General features: G+C 50.3%; 1 protein-coding gene across 5 annotated transcripts in view; it reads left to right on the top strand.

Annotated features, from left to right (window-relative positions):
* LOC107265226 (rap guanine nucleotide exchange factor 2) overlaps positions 1–13,769 on the top strand; it is a 57,441-nt gene that overhangs the window by 14,081 nt on the left and 29,591 nt on the right. The window contains exon 1 of one of the 5 annotated variants that reach the window (XM_015734469.2): positions 859–2,009. The exons of the other annotated variants lie outside the window; for them this stretch is intronic. The gene's annotated coding sequence lies outside the window, so the exon portion shown is untranslated. Of the gene's footprint in view, positions 1–858; positions 2,010–13,769 lie in introns of those variants that run through there. 5 annotated transcript variants of the gene reach the window in all.

Below are 13,769 nucleotides of genomic sequence, written 5' to 3'. Positions count from 1 at the left end.
GGTACTGAGGATTCGTATTGTGTAGAGACTAGACACTAGAGAGAGGGTTATGCTCGTTAGTACCCTCATGGCCTCATCGCCTCACCTCGCGTCCCTCGCCCCTCCCTGCGGAAATCCTCATTAATCCTGTAACTGGGTATTGCGCGCCATTAAATCCCTACTGGCTTCGTTTGTTTTCTATACATAATGCCAAAGGACGAGGGATGCGATAACATTCAGAGAATCCTCGAATCGATATCAAGCGGGCATATTAATTCGAATTTAATCTACTGGCTAATGGGAGCCATTCGAATCCTCTCGAACCCCCTCCCCATCCGGCAACGGGGGGGTCCTTCCTGGATTCCTGGGACCTGTCCACGTTATATCCTGTACTCCATGCAACCACCGGATACTTCGATTCCCGATCGACGGCTGTTCGTCCCAGCAGACTCGATCGATCCTTTCGAATGTTCGGCCGGAGTGTAAACAGACGAGCATTTGGAGGGTGAACGAACAGGGTGTGGTGATCCTGGTAACTGCGTTTGCTATGGCGTAAGGACTCTGGAGCTCTCGTGGCTTTCAGCGTGTCTGCTTGTCGGCCGGCTGGCTGAATGCTGGCGAGGCTGTCATTGGTCTGTCGGCATCTCTCTTGTATATCCGAGGACTTACGAAGCTGCCCGATTCGCAGTCGTTTCTGGCAAGTGAGAGGACTCGGCAGCGGGAGAATACCTACCAAGGAGAGCGAGAGAGAAGAAAGTCGCTCCGTCGGGCAGGGAGCGTAGGGAAGAGAGAGAGGAAAGCTGTGCGCGGCGAACGCGCGTTCCGCTCTCTCTCTCTCTCTCTGTCTCTCGAGTCGAGTCGAGTGAGTCGAGTGCCGACTGGCGACTGGCAAGTAGCTGTGAGTCGAGTCCGGAGTAGTGAATGGCGACAGTCGGCTCGCGATTATCCTTGCGTCGCGTCGCAATCCAGAGATTTGCGTTTCTTCGCTTCGAGGCAGGAAAAGGCGCTCTTCCGTGTCGTCGGTTCGTTCTATAATATAAAAGTGCTAGTGTCATTGTCATCGGGCACTTGATCGAGAGTGTCAGTCACTTGGGAGTGTCTTCTGTCAGCCCCCATAAAGTACAGTCTGATTGTGAGAGAGACCCTCGAGGGTTCGCATTTCGTGTCGTGCGTGTCGCCGAAAGAGTGTCGCGCGCCTGTACGACCCGACCGACCCGACCGACTTGACCGATATAACCAAACGGGAATCGAATCGAACGTAGAAGGAGGAGACGTAGCGTGCATAACGAAGACCCTGTGCGATCAGTGACCCGTGCAGAAGGCGACCAGCCAAACTCTATCGTAAATTGCCGGCTTGATAATATAGTAGAGGAGTGCTGGCTGGGTAGACACGCGCAACGTGCCTCTGCTGCTGGGCACCTTCGTGTCCATGAGCAGCCCCCTCGCCCCCTCGCCTCCTTGCCATCTTGCCTCCTCGCACGCGCGGCTCGCTTTCACCTCTAACTTTTCCGAAGAATCGGAGCCACGGGTAAACCTTACGGGACATCGCTTACGAGAGAGGCTGAGTCAAGATTTCGGAAAGTTTCTACGAGGAAGCTTCGAAGGGTGGATCGATATCCTGTCGACGTCTTTGGATCGCGCCTACTACCTAGCGTATCCTGGGGCTGTCGTCCTTCCCTCTCTCTCTCTCTCTCTCTCTTGCCTGCTCGCCTATTCTCTCCCGCGAGTGCATTTCCAACAAATGCACCCTACCCGTAACTGCAGCCTGGCGAATTCTCTCGCGCACTCTCCACGAGATGACTGAAGCAGAGTGAAGAGATCGCTTCCCTGAAAGAGACACGGATAATACATCGGTCGCGCACTCGCTGGCTCGTACTGTTGGAGCGACGCCCGACGACGCTCGGGAACGCTCATCCGTCCAGGAGATTGGCGTCGAAGGAACCGTCGAAAGAAACCGGCAAGCTGGATGCCACGGACGGCGCACCGCCTCCTCCGCCGCCGCCCGACATCACCATCACTCAGGATGATCGGTGAGAGAACGAGACCTACCTAACCTACCTAGCCTAGCCTAACTTAACCTAACCCTAATATAATCTTATCTCATTTGAAGTCCGTTTCTAAGGAACCGCATCGACGCGCACGAGGGCGCGCAGCTTCCCCTCTTATGTTCCTCGCTGCTGTCCACACAACTTGTCAATATCTTTTATATCGTAGAATTAATTTCTGCCGCGGAATGTCACGCGTGCGTGCACGTGCCACGTGCCTTATTCTGCCGCGTGGTTTCCACCTATGTCACACTGCACGTAAACAGGTGTCGTATTACGATACCGTGTGGACAGGACGAGCTCTGCTCCCCAACGTAACTTCCGTCCTCCGCCTCCCCCCTCATCCTCCAGGACCACCCTAACCTCCTCCGTCTCTTCTTATTTTCCACATAGCGTTCGAGGTCTAGCAGCCAATTTCCCCGGTGCTGCCCCCACGGAACATTCCTGCGACCCTGCCCCGACTGCATGCGCAGTCTGCGACGTCAATTAAAGAGAGAAAATTCCCTTCGCGTCCAATTCACATGTATCTGCTTAGGAACAGTCCGCACGTCTTTTCAGCCGAGCCCAACAATCTTTTGAAATCGGATCCCTGCTCGATTTCGCTTTTTTGTTTTGTCGCATTCTTCTTTTTTATTATATTTTTTTTCCTTTCTTTCACTTTTTTTCTCTTCACGCCCCGTTTTACTCTTCTGCGTCGGCCTTTCCCACGTACCCTCCGGATTACGGCCTATGTCATTGGTGTCTCTATCGATTATTTTTCTAGCCCTGGCTACAAAGCGAATTATCGATTTCCTATCAGTTAAACGAAGCGAGCGCACTTTATCTCGGTAGGTCGCAGCCTCTGTCGATGCTGCCACCTGAGCCACGTGCGTGTAGCTCCGACACCTGCACAGATTTAGTAAAGCCGCACGTACAGTCGATCCACGAATAAAACGTAGGCTTTAGGTGACTCTTCTTCATTGGATCCAGTAAGAAGATGGCCTCTCCAAGGTACGTTTTACTCGAGGACTGACTTTACTTGCGCAGTTCATGCTCGCGAACACACCCCACTCGCCACCCCTTCGCATGGCTTTAGGTTCGTGTTTACGCACATACGCAGAATATATAATATACGTCATAGCTTGCAGCGTGCTTACGTAGCACTACGTGCAGCATTTACTGATTACGTTTGCGATATTCTAACGATAAGGCACCACTGTGATCGTAGAAATATACTCGGTAGTACGATCCGTGAGATTTAACACTGTAGGCTGCATTGCTAGAAGCAAGGAAGCACGGAGCTCCAATCACAAAGGATTGTGGTGGTCGACTGATAATTGTTGAAAAGAGCCAAAGAGACAGGCTAAAAAGGTAGGCGGAATGGCAGGCACGAACCTTTTCACCTGTCTCTAATAATAGACTCTGGTTTATCCATCGATATGGCGATTCGATGACGCATGGAGGGTCGGTCGGACTAGATAGCTGCTTACGCATTGCGCGAACCTCGAGGGGGCGGACAGGCAGGGGTAGAAGTGCGAGCGAGGGTAGCAGAGCCAGCAGAACCGGCAGGACGTAGCTCGACGGCGCATCCTGTGTCGCTGGAAATTATTAGCTGCGCGCTAAGGAAATCGAAATCTGGCTTCGTTTCTTCGTCCATTTCCTGCTGCTCGTTTAATCTCTTGCCCTTCGCTGTCTGTCGTTCCGCACTATTCCTCCGACTGCATAGGCTCGCAAAATGGATGTCAGTATAGATTATTAAAGCCAGAAACAAAGTGGGCGCAGCGTGGTGGATGGAGAGGAGGATGCATCTCGGTCAAGACTTTTCCTACGTCGATGCCGGTGTAGCTACACCTAAACCTGTCGTATAAGCCAAGGCTATCAAGTGCATTCCGTAGGTGCTCCCTGGCAGCTCGACTGCACGAAAGATTACTTGTCCTCGACTCCCTCTTTTCCTTCTTCTTCTTCTTCTCCTTCTTCTTCTTCTGTCTCTTCCTCTCGTACTTGGTCGCCCTTCCATTCTTCTCTTTTTCTCTCCTGATTCCTACTTCCCTGACGAACCTGGCTTTCTTATCTCGGACATGCAGTGACCAAGTGACCACGTGCCCCGACCAATTCTCTAGGAATTTCCTTGGAGTTTTGACGGCTCCTAAACGCGGATGGGCGTCGATGGGCGTCGATGGGCGTCGGTGGGCGTCCACGAGTGTCTCCTGGCTGCGTCGCAATGCGGAGCGTGAAAATCGTTGCCAAGAAAAGTGCTCGAGAACCAAAACGAGTTCCTGGCTCCGAATTGACTATGCTTTCCCATTGCTCGCAGAAAAACAAGCACTTTATCGAATATACACGGGGTCGGAAACACAGAAGCTGAAATCGGCGAACTAAGGAAGTCATTCCGAATTCGCTTCGAAAGTTTCACTGATTTCGCGATCCAGAAAAGACTTAGAATAAATTCCAATAAATTCTTGGTATTCTGCCCCGCGATATTCGGCACTTCACAATTTTCGCGATATTCCGTGTCCGTCAGGACTTTCCATAGTCTCGCTACTTATTGCTGAAATTATTTGAGCAGCTCACTGTTTTAAAGCAACGTATCTTCGTATTTTTATTAAACGAACGAGCAAGTCGTCTCCACTTGCTAGAAACTGCGAGAATAAACAAAGGACTTTCGAGAGTCGTTGGACGGGGAAGTTTGGAAACCTAATAAAGCACTCGAATGAGACACATTGCAAGTCAGGCGGACGTAACTGCAGGCTCCATCCACTGCTCCGTAGAGTCGTACATTCGTGCATTGGTGCATTGGTGCATTGGTGCATTGGTGCATTGGTGCATTGGTGCATTGGTGCACTCCTCCATTCTTCCAACGGTCTAGTCGCATTCGCCTCGACGATCCTGCTGGCATGAGCCACTTAAGCCATATACGTAAATTTATAAATATATAAGAATAATAAAGAGAGGCACAAGGCAGGCGCACACGTTCCTATTATAAATACTTGAATACTACAGCTCGAGAATATAGAATATAGTATAGAAAGGCGAGCGCTCGCGCGCGAGAGATCTGCGCGATTAGTCTACCCTGGTTGCTCTGTTTACTCTTTCGCTCGGAAAAGGGGGCTGCCGCCGCTGGCCCACGCCCATGCCCATGCTATTGTTTCAGCCGGATACGGTTCATGGATATGCTTTTGTCCGAAGCTTTTGTGTTTGTCGCTCTCGTCCCTCGCCTTGTGCTTTCACAGCCGCGCAAACGCAACCGCAGCCGCCCGAGGAAAGTCCAGCAGGCCCTTGGGAGTCGGGACTGATTTCGTTATTACGTTCGCGTCCTCCTCCTTTCATTCTTCCCCCTTTCTTTAGCTTTCGAGTTCAGAGCGCCCAGACCCTCCTACTAGTCCTGCCGTTATTAACAGACTCTAATAAGATAAGTGAGTCGGGCTTTGCTTTCGGTATGCACCGCCATCCCTCGGTAGCTTTCCACAGGTTCGTCTGACCGTTAAGAAATCTCTATGGTGACTACACCGATATTCAAACCTGATCCAGGCGACCTTTGACTTTCCTCTCGCACCTGCCAATGCACGGGGAAGCTGCCGGTGCTTCCGATCTCTGAACAAGCATCGGGGGACAAGTCGATTCTCACGAGCTGCCACCTAAGTGAGAGTGCCATCTTGAGAATACGCTTCACGAGGATGGAAACTTTCTTAATAAACGAATTCAGCCGGCACTCCCTCTACTCGACGTGACTCCACGGGTTTTTAGACGCTTTTCCAGAAATCTTCCGCTTTTTCTGTTTCGTCAGCCAATTCTTTTTTACTATAATATTACCTTTGTTCCTTAGGCCAAATTTACAAGATTAACAGCCGTAGGAACTTTGACCTTCTTTGCATAGTCTCGTCTCCCTTTACCTGGACCTATCTTACGTATGTGTATACACGTGGCACTTCCACGTAGAATATTCCAGAACGGCAAGCAGCCCCTGCTAATACGTATCTCCGTGCGAACCTATCCCACTCGTTGTTCTATTCTGTGACGACTCCATTCTGTCTACTTCGTAATGTTAATTCGATGGTAGACGCGCCAATTAACCCCCGTGAATGCGACATTTGTCTGTGTTCCAGGAATCTCCCGTGTTTCTATACAGCCGTTATTGGTTCTTTCGAATTCTTATGGAGACTTTGACATTCCTGTTTTAACTCTCCTCTCAATTACTGAATCTGCCAGCAAATTAATAACTATTTTTACGCTGTAAGAAACGCACGAGAGTCGCAACGTATGTCCAATTGGAGGTTTAATAGTCGGCGGCTCACAGAGGAGGGCTCGCGTGTCACGGAGCCCAGTGGACTCGGCGAGAGTCCTCTCGGCCGCAGAATTACGTCCAGAACAGAAAGCGAGGAAAAAGTTTGGTGAAATCACGCTCTTTTCTCGAGTCTCTTTTCTCATTGTCAACTGTAGCGGCGACAGATGGGTTTTCTCTTGTGCGAAGCTAGGACCGTGCGAACCAGCCCTAAGGCCCTGGAACACACGAATATCGTAATTCCCCGAGTAACTGTGTAACGAGATTACGTCTTCTCGAGCCCGCTAGTTCACTAATTTATGAGCTTATCGGCTTATCCGATTAGATGGGTACCTGCCGAGCACGGGCCATGGACATGCTTCCGCCCAGCGTAATTCTGCAAGATTGCGTAACTTTTTCGGCGATTCCTTATTCAACGTGTCTGCCAATCGGTTGTTCTGTCCCCGAGACAAGAGAAGAAGATTTCGTTTGAAACGCTTGCACTCTATGGCTGCTTGCAGATCTTGTGGTCCATATATGTGTATCTTTTCGTGTATCAAGTATCTATAGAGCTGAAAGTGTCGATACGGATGCTGGAGGAAAAGCTGTTTCTCAGTCGCAGCGACCGAGTAGGATAGGCGGGCGGGATAGGCGGGATAGATTGTTAAGAGGCCGCAGGCTAGAAAGTAGTCTTCGGTACTTGTTGCATTTCTGTGTAGCATGTTTGCAGTAACCTCGGAAAACCAACCGCGCTCCTCCTACAGCTGTGCACAAGCACATGTGTTAGATAGGAGAGACGTCTTGTAGCTCCTGACTGCTGAACAGTTGACAATTGCGTCTGTAAAGGGTCATCAGGCTCCAAGCCAGCTGCCGCAGATTGTATTCGATATTTTGATAATTTATTATCAGGCGATCTTTTTGCTGACCCTTGACTTGGCAACAGTGGATAGCTAGGGGCAGGGACGTTTTTCCAGATTTTTCAGGTTCAACGGACACGTATTTAAAAGGTATACAGGCGATGTCGTGTCAGTGCTAGAAAAGAATTGGTTGTTTTCCTTTGAGAATCTAGACAATCTTGTATTTCTCACTCCTAGTCGCCCGCTGAATCGTAGGTGGAACGTTGCTTGGGAACGCCCAACTGGAACTGGAATTGGGTGTTAGCGACTAGAAGGGTCCAATTCATTGAAATCGAGGCATTCCGTAATTTCCTCCGAATTTCACTTTAGTCATTATGGCCTCTTGGTATCTTTCCTTCGACAGCTCTTTGCCTATCGCAGTGGAGAGGAGTGCCAGTCCTCCGGATGTGACGTGCCCACTCGATTCGTCGCTCGAGCCCGCGCACGAGCAACCAACCGATCCTTTGGTATTCCTGTCGCGGCCATCGAACATAATTTTTAAATGCGTGCAGGCATTTGGCCGAAATTTACTAACCTAGTGCAGCCAGAAAATTGCCCCGGGACTTCCGGCGAGCCTTTAGTTTCTCGCTTTAATAGCTCCCGTTGTAGCATTAGAGCCATTCCAATTTCATTCCGATCGAGAAACCTTGCAGTCGATCTTACAATTAGACAAAGTAAAGTGATCTCTAGGCTGTTGCTCGCGGGAGCACACTTTCCATCCGTAAACTAGTTTTTATGGAGATTGCTCGCAGTTCCTTCTTTCTCGAAACGGATAGACGAGGAGACGGGAGAACCCTAGCAGTAGGTGCTGCGAGTAGTGCGATTGCACTGAAACTTAGCAAACCTGCGATTCCAGTGGATACAGCAGACCTGTGAATTTACCGACCTACGAAATTCCACGAGCAAAGTCGGGTAGACGGAATCGATATAGTAGATTCCACAGTATCCTCGGTCGATGCCAGCAGGTGGTTCTCTACGTTGCCTACTGCGAAGTAAGAAAATCCTTGGTGAAGCGTGGTGCAACTAGTTGCGCAATTCCATCGCCGTTTCGGTCGACGCGATCAGTTGGCAGCTCGGCCAAATCTCCAACACTGTGCTTCGTCGATATTGAGATTCAGCCAGGAACTCAGGTTACATCGGATCTTGTAATATCTTTGAGACTTCGATCCTGTCAGGACATCAGTTGTTGCTGAGAATCTTGAGAAAATAAGAATCAACGAAGGAACGTTGGCAGCACTGTTGCAAGTTTCTTCGCAAGAAAAAAGGACGATAAAGCAATGAGAGAGAGAGAGAGAGAGAGAGAGAGAGAGAGAGAGAGAAGAAAGAGCAAAGTATTCGTGTTGACGGAGTGCCTTAGAAAACGCGAGCCCCTACCGAGAGAGCCTTGACAAAGCCGCTTTTCTCTGGGCGTCTCTTCTCACACGAGCCCCGTCGTCGTCCCGACGCCCCGGCGTCGCGCCTTCCCGTCGAACACCGTCGAGAATATTCAGTGAGCCTTCCTCGCTCTCAAATATCCTATGGCATCTCGTGCAAAACGCCGTCGTCAGCGCCGTTCTCGCGGTACGAAGGACGTCGTCGTCTTTGGATCGATGCGACGCCCAGCGTCGAGGACCGCAGACCACACGGCAATTGCAGCACGCGTTAAGTCGTAATATCCGAGGCGGGGCACGTGCTGCCCATCTGCATCCTGCAGGAATCCTTAGCTCGAATATTCTCCACCCTCCCCGCTCCCTCCCCTCCCCCCCCCACATCCTCCCTCAACGAGCGTCTCCATCACGGAACGACGCATCGTTGAGCTGCCTCAGGAAGTAGCTCCTCCTGTACCGCGGGATTTCAAGGCCGGACGTTGCGTCATTCCCTCGGGAGAAGATAAACCTTGGAGGCTTTCCGGAAAGTTTCCTCTAAACTCGGCGAACGGGCAAATCATTTAGAATCGAGATATCGAACGAAAAAGAAGCAGCCAGTCCACTTGTATGGGCTCCGGAAGGAAATCGTCCCTGGAGGTGCAGCCGATGGTGCAGCTCGACAAAGTGACCAGAAGTCAACAGCGACTCTGCGTTCGCTGAACTGCGGGAGGCTGTTCCCGACTCGATCGATATGACAAGCCAAAAGAACAACGCTGTCCAGGATGCAGTCTGGTAGTTTGACATTTTGGCATTCTGGCATCCTGGTTAAGGTTTGGTCTGGCCCGTAGACAGGTCGATATCTGGCACCCCCCGGCACCCCCCGGCACCCCCCCGGCATCCCTGCTATCCCTAATATCCCTAATATCCCTGAAATCCCTCCCTGGCCTTGCGACGCTCCTCGCGCGGAGACGTCGACAAGGAGGAACGAACGAAGCTGCCAGTGACGGCGTCGCTGACACTACCACAGCACTGCCATTGTCAAAAACACGAGAGACACGGACGCGCGAACACTTCAGCAGGGAAAATACCGACGCTCCCCCCGAAAGGCGTCGTCGCGACGCTTCTACACTTGCTTATGATCTATTGAGCACCCAGGGTCCTCCCCGCGCCGGCTCCTTCGCTAGACGCTACACTTTGGGACTCCGCCCATAGATCAACCTGTGGAGTGGAGACCGTTCCATCCATAAAACCCGTCCCTGTAAATTCGGAGGCTCGAAAGGTCCAATGTAAAGGACACCAGAAGATGATCCATCCGACTGCCAGAAACATCTGCCAGTGCGGCTTCCGGCTCGCGTAACCCTGACGCCGTCTCCGCCGGGGGCGCGAGAGAGACAGAGTTACTCGGGGAAATCGATTTCTTGATCGCCCAGTCGTTAATTCCTTGACTTATACTGGTAGTTTCACAGTCGATCGACAACTCGGCACTCGCTAGGCAATCGTGAAGTCCTCCATTCAAGAATCCAAGTGGACTGAGTGGAATGATGACCTCACGTGAACACGTGCTCTTCTTTCTGAACTCTCTACCTGATTCTTGCATTACTACTTGCGAGCAGTCAGTTCGCATTAACCGGGACGCTGAGCCGCGACCGTTGTGTAGCTGATTTGATTTGCGCGACCGCGACGTGGAATAAGGAAACGGAACCGGAAGTAGCGAACCTATCGCGAATTCGCCGCAGAACTAGGATAAAAACCAGAGGCGCGGGGTATCCGCGACGGGACGCTTGTTAAGAGGTCGACGCGACCAATTAAGTCGCCTTTTACGAAGCCTCCAGGGACGACTCGACTCAGAGTCCAAACGAGGACACGTCGCGCCATGGAAACTAAAAGTGCATGTCTTACCAAACCTTCCAAGGGCTCCATTGCGGATCAGTTGTTGATAAGCAGCAAAACAAAAGTTACGTCGATTCAAGCGAGAGAATTGGCTTTGTTGACGCGAATCGTTTGCGATTGAAAGGCGCCATGCTGATTCCTGATAGCGAGTGGCGTCGAGTCTATCGCAATCGCAGCCACGCACGTGCACGTGGACGTCATCGGTGTGGGTGTAGCCCGTGCAGCCCGTGTAGCCAAGTGCGTGGGCACGCGAAGGGGTTCGCTCGTGCGTCTGCAGATGCTGGCTCTTTCGTTTGGATTGTATTTCAGACAATTGCCTAATGGCCAATGACGTTGGTTACGAGCGCCGCGACGTCAAGTCACGCGAGACTGCCTGGCTATTTAACGGAGCGTCAAAACAACTCGGAGGAGCGAGTACGTCACGAATCGGCGGAGCCAGTTCTCTCTCTCTCTCTCTCTCTCTCTCTCTCTCATCTGTTCTTCTCGCCGCGGGTTCGTTAGTTTAAGTAAGAAGTCTCTTTTTGTTTTCGAGCAGTGCCAATCTGTTGTTCAATAGTTTCTGTTGTTTGCGGTTGCATTGCGGATGCCAGAGGAGGAAGCCGGGAGAGCCACGTGGCTTGATATTTCATTCCTACATTTGACCTATACTATGAAACAGCGACGCCTTCGCTCAGCAAGAGATTCCTGCTAGTTCTCTCTCTCTCTCTCTCTCTCTCTCTCTTTCTCTCTCTGAACCGTCTGAATCGCCTTAATCTCGTCGAGAATTTAACCCCGCGAGTACCGAACTTTGACTTATCATTGGAAGATGCGTTGAGTTCAACCAATGGCTCCGTATTCTATATCCCTCGGGAGGTACGCCCTCAACATCACTTCAATTAAGTTTGATACCCACGCGGGCATCCAAAGTTGAGTTTCTCGAGGTTCCTCTGTCTACTAATGAATTCTCTTATCGAATTCTTTTTACAGATTACAGATCAACTCTAGATCCTCGTGACGCCCTGCTGGCTGGCAGGAACCTCAATCGAATCATTAAAAGTGCCCTCGAAGGCTTTCAAGGGATTGAATTCCTCAGGGGATTATAAAAGTCCGTCCGTCTTTAAAGCCGCCCCTGACCAGAGCACGTTACAAACATCTACACACACACACGTGTGTGCGCGCGCGCGCACGCAGGACGCTCCACATGCCTCGCGCGCACATCTGCCCAAGAGCTGCCTGTCGTGGCTAATAATTCTCATTATCAATAATTGACTTCTCCTCGAGATTACTTTCAATGAGCTCTTCTTATTCCGAAGGAACAACAGAATCGAAAGGATCATTCATGGAAGTTACTTTGCCAAGGATCAAAGAGATTAGAGGTTGAGGATTCGGTTTGTAGTTTGGGGTAGGAATTCGTAGAGGACCCTCTTTTCAAAATGAGGGGCCGACTCGAAGACCATATTTATTCATCTAGAAAGCAGCCGTGTTGAGAGTGAGAGAGTGAGAGAGGGGCGGGGAGATGATCAGGGAGAGAGAACTTTCGCTTTTGGGATCAGTGTCGGGATGAGCCACCAGAGAGCGCTGTGCGCGTCGCGACAGACTCCTGACGAGACTTCCAGTGTGCCAAGCAGTGTGCCAGTCGGCAAACGGCCCGCGCGCAGCCAGTGTTGTTTCGCTCGGCAAACGGTGGCGCGGCTCTCGAGTCGTTCAGTTCTGTGTCCAAGTGAATTGAATTATTGCGGTGTATCTTTCATGTTCACGATACAGTATTATTCCCTGTGGATTACGCGCTTCGACCCTGAAGACAGCAAGGCACGTTATCCAATGAAAATACGTGGAAAAGGAATTTACGAAGAAGACTGCTCGCTGTGACGATTCTGTTAACTAAGAGCTCTGTAAACCAACCGATTCATCGTTAATCTGATATATCGATATTCTGACATCGGCCTTATACTCGGATGAATGCACAGCATAGAAAAGTCGAATGAGAATGGAAAGGTGTAACCGTGTAGCCGTGTCTCTTGGTGTAGTGGTGGAGTGGTGTAGAATTACCCCTGTTGAGCTGTCGTTTTCTTTTCGCAATTCGAAGCGTGTTTCGCGACCAATCCCTCTTTGCTATTTTGTTATTCCAATGAATATATATTATTCCGTGCTTCGAGGAATTTCAAGCGAAATGCAGCAGAGCATAGCGATGGTAATCGAGATCCTCCTCAGGTTGCTCTCTCTTATTCTGCCTCTAGAACTCTACATATATCCATTCTTTATCAATAGAAGTATCAGACGACTCGACTCAAGGGTATTCCCGCTCTCGATTCTGCCATGACCTTACCGTCTCTGTACGTTCCGCAATTTACACTTTGCACTTTGCCACTTGATCCATTCTTGAAGAACCCTTCGGTTTCCACGAGAGTCTTCGGTTTCTTCGCTGGCGCAGCCTGGCACACGTTTTCGAACGACGAACGAACGTCGATCGTGAGGTATACAGAATAGAGCTGGTAACCAAGGATGATGAGAGCAAATTCAGGACTCTAGGTAACAAGATGGCCAGAGGGCCAGAAAAGAACGAAGCACGCGCTCGTAACCCTTGACCTAGAATAAAATTGCCGAAGGAAGAGCTGCGCGACGCGGGTGGCTCAGTTGATACCCTTGAAGGAATTTAAATACGACGACTCGGAAAATTTCATGTTGCTAATGATGATTTTCTCGTATCGGGTTTCAAGTACATCTCATCTACCTGGTGGCACTCGATTCACGATTGGATGCCGTTCGAACGGTTTCACCGTTAATTTTCTTTCGCTTCTCTTGGCGCGTCTCCTCTGTTGCGTAATCGCTACGCGATTTCTTCCCTCTCTCTCCCTCTCTCTCTCTCTCTCTCTGTGACTCCACGATATTCTACCTTCGTTCCGCCAAGCGAACTTTCTGTTGTGCCTAACGCATTTTTCTTACTGATCATCGCGAAGTCTATTGGAACCCGAGAGTCACCAGATGTGTCAGCTGAGCCGATATATCGCACATTTTGAATTCTATTGGCACACTCGTATCGCTAATTAGTCCACGGTGCACCGTGTTACATTAAGGGAACTCTCATTTCCGCTTGCTACATCCGTCGCACGGTCTAACGAATTTTCCAAAAAAATTGTTGAAATTGAATTGCAACGTTATCCGCTCACTTTACCGTAACCGTATCCATATCCTCATCCACTAGTATTTCATCATACGCTATGTAACGTTCGCTAACTTCCACCAAATGCTGCCACTGCCGTTACGTAAAACTAATGACGGAAAGCCACTAAAAAAATCCAAGGGTTTAGCCAAGCCACTTAAGGAAACGTCTCTAGTGGCCATTACAGACAGCATACTATATTGAGGCACGCCCCTCGCGCGGCTTGTATAGTCTATC

The sequence above is a fragment of the Cephus cinctus genome, unplaced genomic scaffold (genome assembly GCF_000341935.2).
Source record: "Cephus cinctus unplaced genomic scaffold, Ccin1 Ccin1_scaffold0215, whole genome shotgun sequence".
NCBI classification, from domain to species: domain Eukaryota; kingdom Metazoa; phylum Arthropoda; class Insecta; order Hymenoptera; family Cephidae; genus Cephus; species Cephus cinctus.
Note: the sequence above shows the minus strand (reverse complement) of the source record. Positions and strands in the feature narration are given on the sequence as shown.